Source organism: Dromiciops gliroides, chromosome 5, assembly GCF_019393635.1.
Source record: "Dromiciops gliroides isolate mDroGli1 chromosome 5, mDroGli1.pri, whole genome shotgun sequence".
NCBI classification, from domain to species: Eukaryota; Metazoa; Chordata; class Mammalia; order Microbiotheria; family Microbiotheriidae; genus Dromiciops; species Dromiciops gliroides.
In genome coordinates, this window is record NC_057865.1 from 207,651,695 (window position 1) to 207,666,110 (window position 14,416).

General features: G+C 35.5%; 1 protein-coding gene across 1 annotated transcript in view; it reads right to left on the bottom strand.

Moving 5' to 3' along the window:
* The window catches only part of SLC2A13 (solute carrier family 2 member 13), a 141,711-nt gene that overhangs the window by 87,491 nt on the left and 39,804 nt on the right, over window positions 1-14,416 (bottom strand).

The following is a 14,416-nucleotide window of genomic DNA, read 5'->3' on the forward strand; positions in this document are numbered from 1 at the left end:
ACTACAATAGTCTGTCCTGTATTAGAGGTGTTACTGGGTTCTTCAAGATTGTATTTATACAGCACAAGTACTGGCAGGTGCTAAAATATAAATGAGCATCAAGGAGAGGTATAAAAATGTGTCTACCATTTGAGTGCCAGCCTCGTTTCAGAAAGGCTCATAATTCGAATGACACAGTGGTGTGATCTTGTACCAGACAAAGTCACAAAGAGTTCAAATATAGAAAGGTATGACTGAAACCAATAATATATTAATGCTGTTATATCGTTCTGAAAAGTAAGTGGACTAGTAAAGATGGCAGAATAAGATTAAGTAGTATAGCCTAGCTCTCCTCTACAACTACTGTACAAAGAAAGATCTAGAAGAAGTACCAGTCCAATTTCAAATCAGTTAATCCAGAAAACAAATCGCAGTGGCTCATTTATTCTAGCCAAAGAGGTCTGGGCACTGGTGATGGGGCCTAGCTAGGATTGCTTCCCACTTTGAATCATGCAGCCTGAATGAGGAGCTTAGCTATAGATACATGTGTGTGTGTCAACACACCATACATGTTATATCCTTTGCAAAACTGACCAGCTGTTAGAGCATAAAAACATCATGTACAATAGCAAAAAAGGAGAAATATTAAACACATAAAGGAAGAAAGAATAGATCAATAAATTTGGAATCCAAGCTAAAACAATGAGAAAACAAATTTTAACAATTCAATTAGACACCAAAATAGAATCTTGAAAATAAAAGAGATGAACACAATTGAAACAGAAACCCCTCCCCCCACTAAATTAGTAAAACTAGGAATCATTTTTAAAAACAAAATAATTACCCAATTTGATTTTTAAAATCTAATAATAGGGGCAGCTAGGTGGCACAGTGGGATAGAGAACCGGCCCTGGATTGAGGAGGACCTGAGTTCAAATCTGATCACAGACATATGACACTTACTAGCTGTGTGACCCTGGGCAAGTCACTTAACCCTCATTGCCCTGCCAAAAAAACCACACCCTAATAATAATAGCTAACACTTATATAGTATCTACTATGTGCCAGACACTCTGCTGAGCACTTTAGAAAAATTATGTCAATCGATGCTCAAATAACTATGTAATGTAGGTGTTATTATTATCACTATTTTACAGATGAGGAAACAGGCAAATGGAGGTTAAGTGATTGCCCAAGGTCACATAGCCAGTAAATATCTGAGGCCAAATTTAAACTCAGTTGTACCTGACTCCAGGCACTCTATGCACTGTTAAATTACTAGTATCAAAAATGAAAAAGGCAAATGCTCAAAAAATGAAGAAAATGTCATTTTGAAGAAAAAGCAATAAAATAGATAAACCATTAGCTTGGTTTAACAAAAAGAAAGCTAAATTACCAACATCAAAATGAAATAAGTGAATATACAACCCATGAAGAATTTTAAAAGTTATCAAATATTATTTTGCACAATTATATGGCAATAAAAACAATAATATAAATTAAATGGATAAATGTTGACAAAATATAAATGTTTATTTAATGGAAAAGAAATATAGTATATTTAACCCAATCTCAGAAAAAGAAAGTAAACAAGCTATAAATCTACTCCAAAGAAAAAAATCCATTCAAAATGTTTAAAGAATAATTCATTCCAATATTACTTAAACTATTTAAAATAATGGGAAAAGGAGTGGCTCTACCAAATTGCTTCTATGATATAAATTTAGACTTAATACCTAAACTAGCAAGAGTTAGAAAAGAAAGGGAAAATTATGGACCAATATCCATAATGAACATTGATGTAAAAATTTTAAATAAAATATTAGCAATATATCACAAAAAGTATACACTATAACCAGCTCAAAATTATACCAAGAATGAAGAGCTGGTTGAATATCAGGAAAACTATCAACATAAGTGGCCATATTAATAACAAAATAAAAAAATCATAACTACCAAGAGATTCAGGAAAGGTTTTTAACAAAATATAACACCCATTACTATTAAAAAGAACAAACTAGAAAGCATAGGAATAAACAAATCTTTTATTAATATGATAAAGTGTATCTATCTAAAATCAAAAGCCAACATTATCTATAATTTGAACAAACAAGCCTTTTCAATATCAGGAGTAAAGCACAGGTGTGTCTATTACCACCATTACTATTCAATATCATACTAGAAAGTCTACAGCAAAAAGACAAGAAAAACTGAAGGAATAAGCATAAGCAAAGAGGAAATAAAATTATAAGTTTTTTGCAGATGATATGCTAGTATATTTAAATTGGCCCAGAGTCAACCAAAAAACCCCCCACAAATTAACAATTTCATCAACATTTCAAAAATTACCAACAAAGCTCAGTAGGAAGAGAAAGAAAAGAGAAATTCCATTTAAAATAACTGTATAGAATCTAAAGTTAATACTAGGGAGTCTACTTGCCATGTCACACACGGGAGGCATATGAACACAATTACAAAACACTCTTTATGCAAATAAAGACAGATATAAATAATCAGAGAAATATTAATTATGGATATGCAATACTATAATGATTGGAATGACACCACCTGCTGGAGACTTACTGTAGCAAAGCTCCACCATGAGGAGAAGCAATCTGAGGGCAAGACATGCAGCTCTTTGGTGTCAGGAAATGACGTTTGCTTGTGGGAGGAAGAGGGGGCGAGGCTGGCACTCTCGCTCTCTTTCATCAGGACTCTGGTTGAGAGTGGAGAGAGAAATGCTCTCTCCCTTTAATAGATACATGAATCTAGGCCTTTCTCTCTCTCTTACCAAAGTCTTATTCTCCTTAATAAATGCTTAAAAGTCTAACTCTTACTAAAGCTTATAATTACTGGCAACCACTCATTAGTATAGCTAGAATTTTAGCCCCTTACAATACCAATGTAATAAAATGACAAAATTATTTAAATTTAATAATTTACTAAATGCTATATCAATCAAACTATCATAGGATTACTTCGAGAGAGAAAAAAAAGAAATGTATCTAAAAGGAAAAAAAGGTCAAGAATATAAAGAAAAATAATGGGCAAGGGTGCAGGGGAATGGAAAGGAAGGAGGCCTAGCAATACCAGATCTTTAACAATACTACAAAAGAGTACTCACCAAAACAATTTTCCACAGATTAATTAAAAATACAATCAATCAATGGAACAGATTAAGTACATAATAAAAGTAATTAGGCATAGTATCCTAGTATTTGATAAAACCAAAGATCCCAAGAACTGACTATTCAGTCAAAACTGCTAGGAAAACTGGAATGAAGTCTGGAAGAACTTTTATCTTACTGGGGCCTATCCACATGCTTCAAGGTCCAAAACCAGAAGCAGGTTAACTACCATAAAAAAAGTCTTTGCAGCAAGTTTCTCTGATAAAGGTCTCATTTCTAAGCAATATAGGGTACTGATTCAAATTTATAAGAACTAGTAGCATTCTCCAATTGATAAATCACCAAAGGACATAAAAAGGTATGAAAAAAATGCTCCAGATTATTAATAGAGAAATGCAAATTAAAGAAACTCCTCCTAATACATATGGCAAAGTAGACCAGAAAGGAAAATGAAAAATGGTGGAGGGGCTGTGTGAAAACAGGTGCGTTAATATACTGTTGGTTGAACTGTGAACTGTTCTAGTTGTTCTGGCTAACAATTTGAAACTATGTCCCCAAAGTAATCTAGACTATTAAATTTATATTCCAGTGAGATCAAAAGGAAGGTTTTAAGGGTCAATATGTACACAAATGTTTATAGCAGCACTTTTTGTGGTGACAAAGAATTGGAAAGCAAGGGGAACCCACCAATTGGGGAACAACTATAAAAATTATGGAATATGAATGTGATGGAATACTATTGTGCTATGAGAAATAATGAAGGGGACAGTTTGGAAGAAGCTTTGTAAGAACTATATGAATTGACAGAGTGAAGTGAAAAGAAAAAGGAGAATATTTTATACAATAATAATATTAACAACAACAACAACATCACAAAGACAAACAACTGTTAAAGATTTAAGAACTTTGTTCAATGCACCTACCAACCATTATTCCCAAAAGATTTGTAGTGAAACATACTTTGATAGAGAAGTGACAGACTCAGGCTACAGGTTGAGATATTTTTAAAAAATAATGCCAATAAGGAAATTTGATTTACTTGACTCTGAATATTTATTACAAGGGTTTTGTGTTCCTTTCTTTTTCAATGAGGGGTAGGAAATGATGGCAGGGAGAGAAAATGTATTTTTATTAATTGAAAAAATAAAAATTAAAAAAAGAAAAATATGAGAAAAAAACCCATTCTCCTCTTTCTCTAACCACAACACACTAAAAGCAACTGGGGAAATAACTTCCTCATTTTAAATTCTTCTCTTTTAAAAAGCATGCTTCAGATTACTGGTTTGTTTGGGGTTTTTTGGCTATAAAACCCATAATTTCACTGGCATAAAGAACTGCAGGTGAGGAACTTCATCTAGCAATACATATCCTCAAGTGTCTTCCAAATTGTAGATACAGAGTATTGATTAGGGCACAAAGAAATGTAGTGGTTTGTCCCTGGTGGTAGAATTGGTATGAGTCAAAGGCAGAACTTGAATCCAAGTCATTCTGACTTTATGGATATAAATGCATACATACACATACATACATACATACATACATATACATATAAAAACATATTGATATATACAAATATGTAACCTTTATTCATATCTACATATGAAAAGAGAATTTGTCTCGATCATACAGTAATAAAATCACAGTCTCAATATTTTTTAACTTGATAACAAGCATGATGGTATGGTGATAATGATACAACATATTGTTGGATTCTAGTTTCTAATCTATTCTTCTATCCATTTCCATTTTATTGTTAAGCTCATCTCATTCACATTCACAGTTATGATTACTATATGTCTCTCCACCCCATTTTCTTTTTTAAAATTTATTTTGTTTTTAATATGTGGAATAAAACAAGCAGTTCTAACACATATTATAATAAAAAGTGATTGCACATAAAACTGCAAATCTATTATGTACAATTTGCTATTCCTCTTGAATATATAATAAAGTTATCATGTAAATTTCTTTTTTTCCTTTCCCTTTCCCCCACCCTAGAGATGGATACCATTAGACACAAATAGATGTGTATATATGTGTGTGTATGTATGTATATATGCATGTATATAAAATTATTCAATAGATATTTCTCTACCAGTTTTTTCTCTGGATGTAGATAGCACCTTTCTATATATATGTCCTTTATAGTTAATTAGAGCTATTTATAATAGTCAAAATTACCTATTTGCTCAAAATCATTCTAAAAACAACACTGTTATTACTGTATAAATACAATGTTCTCTTGGTTCTGCTCATTTCCCTTTTCATTATTTTGTGCAAGTCTTTCCATGTAGTATGTGGACACAATCATATGCCACAACTTAGCTATTCCCCAGCTGATGAGCATTTATGAAATTTCTAGTTCTTTGCCACCACAAAGAGAACTGCTATAAACATTTTAGAACATATAGGTTCTTTTCCTTTTTCCCTAATGGTCTTTGGAGATAGATCTAATAGTGGTAAAAATAATTGGAGAAATATTAATGTTCATGGGTAGAAAGGGCCAATATAATAAAAGGAAAATTTTACCTAACTAATTTATATATTCAATGCAATCCCAATTAAATTACCAAAATATTTTACTCAATTAGAAAAAAATAACAATAAAATTCATTTGGAAGACAAAAAGTCAAGAATATCAAAGGAACTAATGAAAAAATGTAAAGGAAAGAGGGTTAGCAGTACTATATTGTAAACTATATTATAAGGCAGTAATTATCAAAATCATCTGGTACTGGCTAAGAAATAGATATATAGATAGATCGAACAGAGTAGACATACAATTTACAGCAGCAAAGACACATAATAACCTTATATTTGACAAGTGTAAAGACTTAAGTTTTTGGGATAAGAATTCATTATTTGGTAAAAAATTATTGGGAAAACTAAAAAGCAGTATGACAGAAATTGAGCATAAACCAATCTATTACACAGAAGGTAAAAATGGATACATGACCTAGATATAAAAAAAAAGATATTACAAAAAAAATTAGAACATGGAATATATTACTTATCAAAGAGGATATTCAAACAACTAATGAATAAACAAGAAGTAAGTTAGGTGTAAAATGGATAATTTTGATTACATTAAAAGTTTTTGTACAAATAAAATAAATTAGGCAAAAATCTAAAGGAAAGCAGAAAATTTGGGGGGATTTTATAGACAGTTTCTCAGGTGAAGGTCTCATATCTCAAATACATAAAGAACTTTGTCAGATCTATAAGAATGAGTCATTCTCCAATTGATAATCAAAGGATATGAACAGGCAATTTTCTGATGAAGAAATCAAAACAATTTAGCTATATAAAGATGCTCTAAATCATTACTGCTTAGAGAAATGCAAATTAAAATGACCTTGAAATATAATTTACAGCGACCATGGTTGGCTAAAATGATTGAAGTGGAAAGCAACAAATGTTGGAGGGAATGGGGGAAGGTGGGACACTAATTCATTGCTTGTGGAATATGAACTCATCTCCAACCTATTTTCTCCTATTTATCCTTCTTTCTTCTTACCCTGCTCCTCCTCAAAAGTCTGGTTCGCTTCTGTCCACTGTCTCCCTTAATCTGCCATCTCTTTTGTCATTCCTTTCCCCTCCCTCCTCTTATTTCCTTTCCATCTTATTTCCCTGTTGGCTAAGATAGATTTCTATATTCAACTGTGTATGTGTGTGTTTATGTATTTTTCCCTCCTTGATTCAGTTCCAATGAGAGTGAGGTTCAAGTATTGCCCACCACTGCCCCCCATTTACTTTTCCACTGTAAAAGTTCTTCCTTGTGTGCCTCTAATATGTGAGATATTTTCTCCCATTCTTCCTCTACCTTCCTCTTTCTCCCAGTGTATCCTTCTTTCAAACCCCGTAATTTTTTTTAGAACATCCCAACATAATAGCCTCACCCCCATGTGCTCCATCCCTTTTTAACTGCTCTATTAATGATAAAGTTCTTAGGAGTAACATGTATTATCTTCTCATGTATGAATATAACCATCTTATTGAGTCCCTTATAATCATAATCTTTATAATTATAATCTTTCATGTTTACTTTTTTATGCTTTTTTTGAATCTTCTGTTTTTAAATATAAAATTTTCTATTTGATTCTGATCTTTTCATCAAGACGGCTTGGAGGGGCAGCTAGGTGGCACAGTGAATAAAGCATAGGCCCTGGATTCAGGAGGACCTGAGTTCAAATCTGCCCTGAGACACTTGACACTTACTAGCTGTGTGACCCTGGGCAAGTCACTTAACCCCAAATGCCTCACAATGAAAAAAGACTGCTTGGAAGTCCTCTTTTTATTGAATATCCATTCCCCTGTTCTCTCAAAGGATTATATTCACTTTTGCTGGGCAAATGATCCTTGGTTGTGTGGTAAAAAGTTTTAACAGTCAGCTAGCAATAATGGAGAGACGCCAGTTTTTTTAAGGACCACCCTTTCAGGGAGGAGACCAACGGCATGAGCTACGAATGCCAGTCCGCCTGCTATGCACGCCAGATTGCCTGCTAAGCACTCGACTTCCGGGGTGCGAGCTTAAAAGGCAAGGAGAGAATGGAAGTGGGAGCTTTTTCCTGCTCTGCTGGTCTCCTGACTGCACTGCACAGACAGACGCTGACTGGAGTTCGACTCGGCCCAGCTCACGGTTAGCAGCAGCATGCGCTTGACTCGGTCTCTCTCTCTCCCCAAAGGTGGCCTTGGGCTTTTGGTGAGTTTTATATGGAATATAGACTAAGCTTAGACTTAAGACTATTTGTTTTGTATTTCTACTTTCCTATCCCTCTAATCAACATCACCTGGTAACTACCATACAATAAAAGCTCTAACTAGAAAACCAGAAGCTTCTTCCATTTACTAGTCTGGGAGATAAATTAAGGGAAAGGTTAAAGAGGGGAGATTTATGATCTAATATCCAATTTTAAATCTCACAGTTGTAATTCTGGTTACTCTGCTTTCCACAACATCATATTCTAAACCCTCCACTCCTTTAACTTGGAAACCTCTAAATTTTGTATGATCCTGACTGCGGCTCCACAATATCTGAATGATTTCTTTCTGGCTGCTTGCAATATTTTCTCCTTGACCTTGGAGCTCTGGAATTTGGTTATAATATCACTGGGAGTTTTCATTTTGGGATCTCTTTCAGGAGGTAATTGAGGAATTCCTTCAATTTCTAAGGTCTGGGGGTAGTTTTCCTTGATAATTTCTTGAAAGGGGGCAGCTAGGTGGCACAGTGGATAGAGCACCAGCCCTGGAGTCAGGAGGATCTGAGTTCAAATCCAGCATAAGACACTTGACACTTACTAGCTGTGTGACCTTGGGCAAGTCACTTAACCCCAATTGCGTCACCTCTTGAAAGATGTTGTCTAGGCTCTTTTTTTCATCAAGGTTTTTAGGTAGCCCAATAATTATGAAATTATATTTCCTTGATGTATTTTCCATGTCTTGTTTTTTCCAATGTTTTATATTTTATTTTTTCATTCTTTTGACTTTTTTTGTTGTTTTCTTTTAATGTCCCATGGAGCTGTTATTTGCCCAAATCTAATTTTTAAGCAATTACTTTCTCCAGTGAGCTTTTCTACCATTCCCCCCACCACACACACACACACACACACACACACACACATTTGGCCAATTCTGTTTAAAGCATTCTTCCTGTAAGTGGATTTTTGTGCCTCTTTTTCCTGACCAATTTTGGTTTTTAAGTCATTTTCTTTGGTATTTTTGTACCTCTATTACCATACTGTTAACTCTTTTCATAATTTTCTTACAGCACTTTCATTTCTTTTCTAATTTTTTTTCCTTCTCTCCTATTTGATTTTTTAAAATCTTTTTTAAGTGCTCCCAGAAATTCTTTTTGGGCCTGATAATAATTCATGTTTTTCTTTGAGGCTTTGCTTTTAGTTTTTTGGACATCATTTTTTTTTTTAAGTGAGGCAATTGGGGTTAAGTGACTTGGGTCACACCAGGGTCACACAGCTAGTAAGTGTTAAGGGTCTGAGGCCGGATTTGAACTCAGGTACTCCTGACTCCAGGGCTGGTGCTCTATCCACTGCGCCACCTAGCTGCCCCTGGACATCATTTTAAAAAATTGAGTTTGCATTCTGATCTTCCTGGTCACCATAGTAGAGTTTCATGGTGAAGTTCTTTATTTGTTGTTGTGTGCTCATTTTTCCAGCCTATTTCTTGACTTTTAACTTCATGTTAAAGCTATACTGTGCTACCAGGTTAGAGGGTTGCTATTCTCAGAAGTAGTCCTAAAGATCTGTGAGTTGTGGGTGCTTCCAAAGTAGATGATACAAGGAAAGGAGTGGTCACTGTTCTCTTGGCCTGTGCTCTGGTCTTTACCTAGGAAGGGACCTTTTCCCCTGGAAGGCACAAGTGCCAACATGGTACTCTGATTTCTTGTGGCCTTAATTGCTAGTGTTCTTTTCTGCCTTGGAAGTGTGACCAGGACCCCTCCTCCCCTATGGTCACAAGAGCTAGTGCTCCTTTTCATCCTGGAACTATGACCTGGAACTACACATAGGCAATTTTATTAGGGTCCTAGGCCCAGTGCCACCAAAGGTTTCCCCTTTAATCTCTTTCTGACCAGTTGTCTAACCCCCTCACCTGCTGCTACTACTGTTGCAGCTGCTTTAAAGGCCTGCCATGGTTTGTACTTCTCTCCAGGCTGACCCCCATTCTGGTGTCATAGACTTCTCCTGTTGACCTCTTAGCTTGTGTTTTCCTGGAAAAATGTTTCACTCTGACCTTTTGTTGGCTCTGCCCCTCTAGATTCAATTTGAGTAGATATTTTAAAGTTGGTTGGAGAGGGAGGTTGGAAGCATTCCCCTGAATTATTGCCTATACTCCACTATCTTCAAGTATACATTTATACAGGGCTTTATGATTTATAAAGCATTTTATGTTATTTATATTATCTCATATGATACAATATGGTATAAAATGATTAGTACAACTATCATATACACTTTATGTAGAGGAACTGAGGCTTAGAGAATTTAAATGACTTGTTTTAGGGCAATAAGTAGGAGAGCCAAGATTGAACCCAGGTATAATTAATTCTAAATCTGATAATTTCCCCAAGGTAATACATTGCTTCTCCACGTTTTGTTTTTTTATAAATTTTGTTTTTGTTCTCACTATGAGTTCAATTTAATTTTTATTTAGAATTTTCCCCAAGTTACATGTGTAAAGAAATTTTCACATCGATTTTTAAAACTTTGTGTTCCAAATTCTCTTTCTCCCTCCCTTTCCACATGTTTTATGGCATGTGTAAGGAAGCAGGTTAGAAGAATTGATCCAATCTCTTTCCTCTTAGCCCAATAATAAGAGATAAAACAAGTGTAAAGACCTTTCTGTTGTGTTAAAATTCTAAATGTGGGTTCTAATCTGTCCCCCCAGCTTTGGGGAGAAACTGGCTAAAATCACTGATAAATGAGTTTAGTTTTTTTTTAAGGGTTTATTAAAAGATTTAAGATAGTAAAGAGAGAGAAAGATTGAGAACAGATTTCTTATAGCATGGAATTCCTAGCCTTCCCAAACCTTCCACTTGAAGTCCTGCCACCAAACCAATGTCTCAAACCAAAAGAAAGAATCAACCCTCAGCCAGCTTCCACTTCCTACTTCATGTTCTCCTCCCAGAAATGGGAGCTTCTTCAAGTGGATTGGATAGCGTCATTCAAATCCATTGGTTCACTGGACTTGAAGGTGGTCTAGAGTTAAGTTCAAAGTTTTTAGCTTCTGAGAACAATACCTTCTTAAGGGCTAGCCAGATGTGCTTACAATCTAGTTAACTGAAGTAGGCTAATCAGCAGTCAATCACACTCACTTAATTCAATCAGTTTAATCTCCAGGTAGGCCTTTGAGTATCTGCTAAATCCCCTTATCTACCACATTCCATTATCCTGACACACTGTCCAGGGTAGTGTGGGGTTTTTTTTTTTGTTTGGTTTTTTTTTAGTGAGGCAATTGGGGTTAAGTGACTTGCCAAGGGTCACATAACTAGTAAGTGTTAAGTGTCTGAGGCTGGATTTGAACTCAGGTACTCCTGACTCCAGGGCTGGTGCTCTATCCACTGTGCCACCTAGCTGCCCCCAGGGTAGTTATTTTAAATGTATGAAATTATTACAAGATTGAGAAAAGAGGCAACTTTTATTGACTGACTGATGACAGCTCATATCTAGTGGTCACTAAAAATCTAGATTGATAGCTTTGCAGTCAGTCCAGACAAGGGACAGGAGTTGAAGAAGAGCTCAAACCCTCAAAGGAAATCATCTACTTCCTATGAGAACTTAATCCACCACAGCACTTTGCAACTTAAGGTACTTGCTCAAGAGGCAACAATGGATTTAGCAGTTTGGTGAATGACGCTGTTTGAGGCAGTGAGTAGAGACAAACCACTCTTTAAACCAGGGTTTTAAAACTTTTTTTGCATGTCATGAACCTCTTGGGCAATCTGGGGAAGGCTATGGAACCATTCTCAGAATAATATTTTAATAGTATTTTATTTTCCCAATTATATGGGTAATTTGATATGTCACATATGTAATATCTTGTGAAACATTTCCATTTTAGTCACAGTTATGAAAGAAGAAAGAGATCAAAAGAAAAAAAACAAAATAAAGTAAATGAAAAAAGTATGCTTTGATCTACATTAAGAGTCCATCACGTCTTTATCGGGATGTGGGTAGCATTTTCCTTCATGAGTTCTTTGTACTTCTCTTGGATCATTGTGCCGCTTAGAAGAGTTAAGTCATTCATAGCTGACCATCATACAATGTTGCTGCAATTGTATGCAACGTTTTCTTAGTTCTGTTCATTTCATTTTGCTTCAGTTCATATAAGTCTTTCCAGGTTTTTCTGAAATTCTGAAATTATTTCTTCTTCTTTTTTTTTTTTTGGTGAGGCAATTGGGGTTAAGTGACTTGCCCAGGGTCACACAGCTACTAAGTGTTAAGTGTCTGAGTCTGGCTTTGAACTCAGGTCCTCCTGACTCCAGGGTCAGTGCTCTATCCACTGCGCCACCTAGTTGCCCTGCTTATTATTTCTTATTGCACAATAGTATCCCATTACATTCACATACCACAACTTATTCACTCATTCCCTAATTAATGGATATCCCTTCAATTTCTATATTTTACCACCACAAAATTGGATTGCTATAAATATTTTTGTACACATAGGTCCTTTTCACTTTTTTGTGATCACTTTGGTATACAGATCTAGTAGTAGTCTGGCTCATAGTGGTATTGCTGGATCAAAGGGTATGCATAGTTTGGTTGCCCTCTGGGCATAGTTTCAAATTACTCTCCAGAATGGATGGATCAGTGTATTAGTGTCCCTATTTCCCCACATCTTCTCCAACATTTTTCATTTTCCCTTTTTGTCATATTAGCCAATCTGATAGGTGTGAGGTGGTACCTCAGAGTTGTTTGATTTTTGTGAGAATATTATAACAAGAGCCCCCTGCCAAGAAAGCATGAGGTCAAGTCAATATCCAGAAGTTACCTCAAAATTTATGGATTTATGGACCACTTTTAAGTCATGTCAATCAATGGATTTGAATGCTACCAGCCCATTAGCTTGGAGCTGTGTGTGGGGACTGCCCCTCTTCCTGTCCCACAGGGTGTCAGGAAGTTAAGAAGTGAGGCGAGCTCTCTCTCTCTCTCACTCTTTTGTTCCCGAACCTCGTGTTGGTGGCAGAAAGAGAAGAAGAAGGAGGCCAGTCTGAACCTAGGGTAGATAGGTTTCTTTCTTAACTTTCTGTACTCCACGCATTGTCTCTTGACTCTTTAATAAATGCTTAATGCCAAAAACTGGTGCTGATGCTTCTAACTTATAAGTAAACCCTCGCTAGTTTTCGGTCACACTGGGGGCAGAAAAAAGATGACCACACATTAGAATTTAAACGTCATAGTTGGTGAGCCATAAAGTGGAGTGCTGAACCCCTCAATCTTCTGATCTTCATATTGGGTAAGAAATTTTCTCCTATTTCCATATGTCTATCCCTTTAAATTTTCAAATGGGTCTCCTCAATCTCCTAAGTACCTTAGTCTGGCTATTCACATAAATGGAGGTTAAGATCATGTTTACAATCGGTCTGTTTGAATTTGAATATTCTATTCCTATTTTTATTTTTATTTTTACTTTTCTTTGTGTTATAGTGAGGAAATTTTTTAATTACAATGAGAGGACTAAAAATATTGAAACCTACCATATAATACAGGGGTCTCACCTAGAAATGATACTCACAGCATGGGATTCTTATAAGCTACCAATTCAGCCAGGCAGGAAAAAAGCAAAGTTTATCAAACTGTGTTTTAAGTAGCATGAAAAATATTTTAGCTTATTAGAGAACCAATGGTCAGAAAACAGATCTTTTGATTCCCTAACATTGAAAAATTTGCAATTACTCCTGCATTTTAATTCCCCCATAGATTTTACTTATTGGGATCTCCAGAATATAGTGAGCAAGGAACTGACCCAAGGGGATGCAAGAGAAGGGGAATCTAAGCCTGAGTTTGAATGTAAGCCTGTTTCTCAGGCTGAAATGCCAAATGACCCAACACATACACAGAAAAAGAAAAAAAAGAAAAGAAGAAAAAATTCACCTTTAAAGGACCCAATTCCTATTCCCTCTCCCTCTATATCCTCTATGCCAACCAAAAAAAAAAGAAAAAAGAAAAAAGGAGAAGATTCACATGTAGAGGAGACAGAGATCAAAATTCTTCCCCTTCAAGAGATCCTCACCCATGGTCAAAATGGTGCTGTAGTAAGAATGGTGCTGTACTAAGACTCAGACAATACATGCCTTTTGGGCCCAAAGATTTGAGTTCGTGGAAACGAGATATTGCTAAATTTGATGAGGATCCCATAGCAGTTATCAGCCACTGTAGGCCAATTTTCAGAGGATATCAGCCCACCTGGAATGATGTTACTGATCTCATGGAAACAATATTATCTCCAGGGGAAAGAGATGATATAATAGCTGCAGCAAACTCCTTAGAAACACCAGGAAAAGTTGCTATTCGATGGCCTTTAGAAAACCCTAACTGGGACACCAATATCCCTAAACATTTTAATAAGATGCAGGAAGCAAGGGAAACATAGTTAAAGGCAATCCTGTCCTAGCAAGACTGATTATTGGCAAAAATTTATAGATACAGTTCAAGAATCTAATGAAAGATCTAATACACATGGAGACTGTGTAAGTGTGCCAAACAATATACTAAATTAAACCCATTAGATTCTAGAGATGCACACTTTATCATTAGCTATTTTATGCACTGATCCCTGACAGAAATACAGAA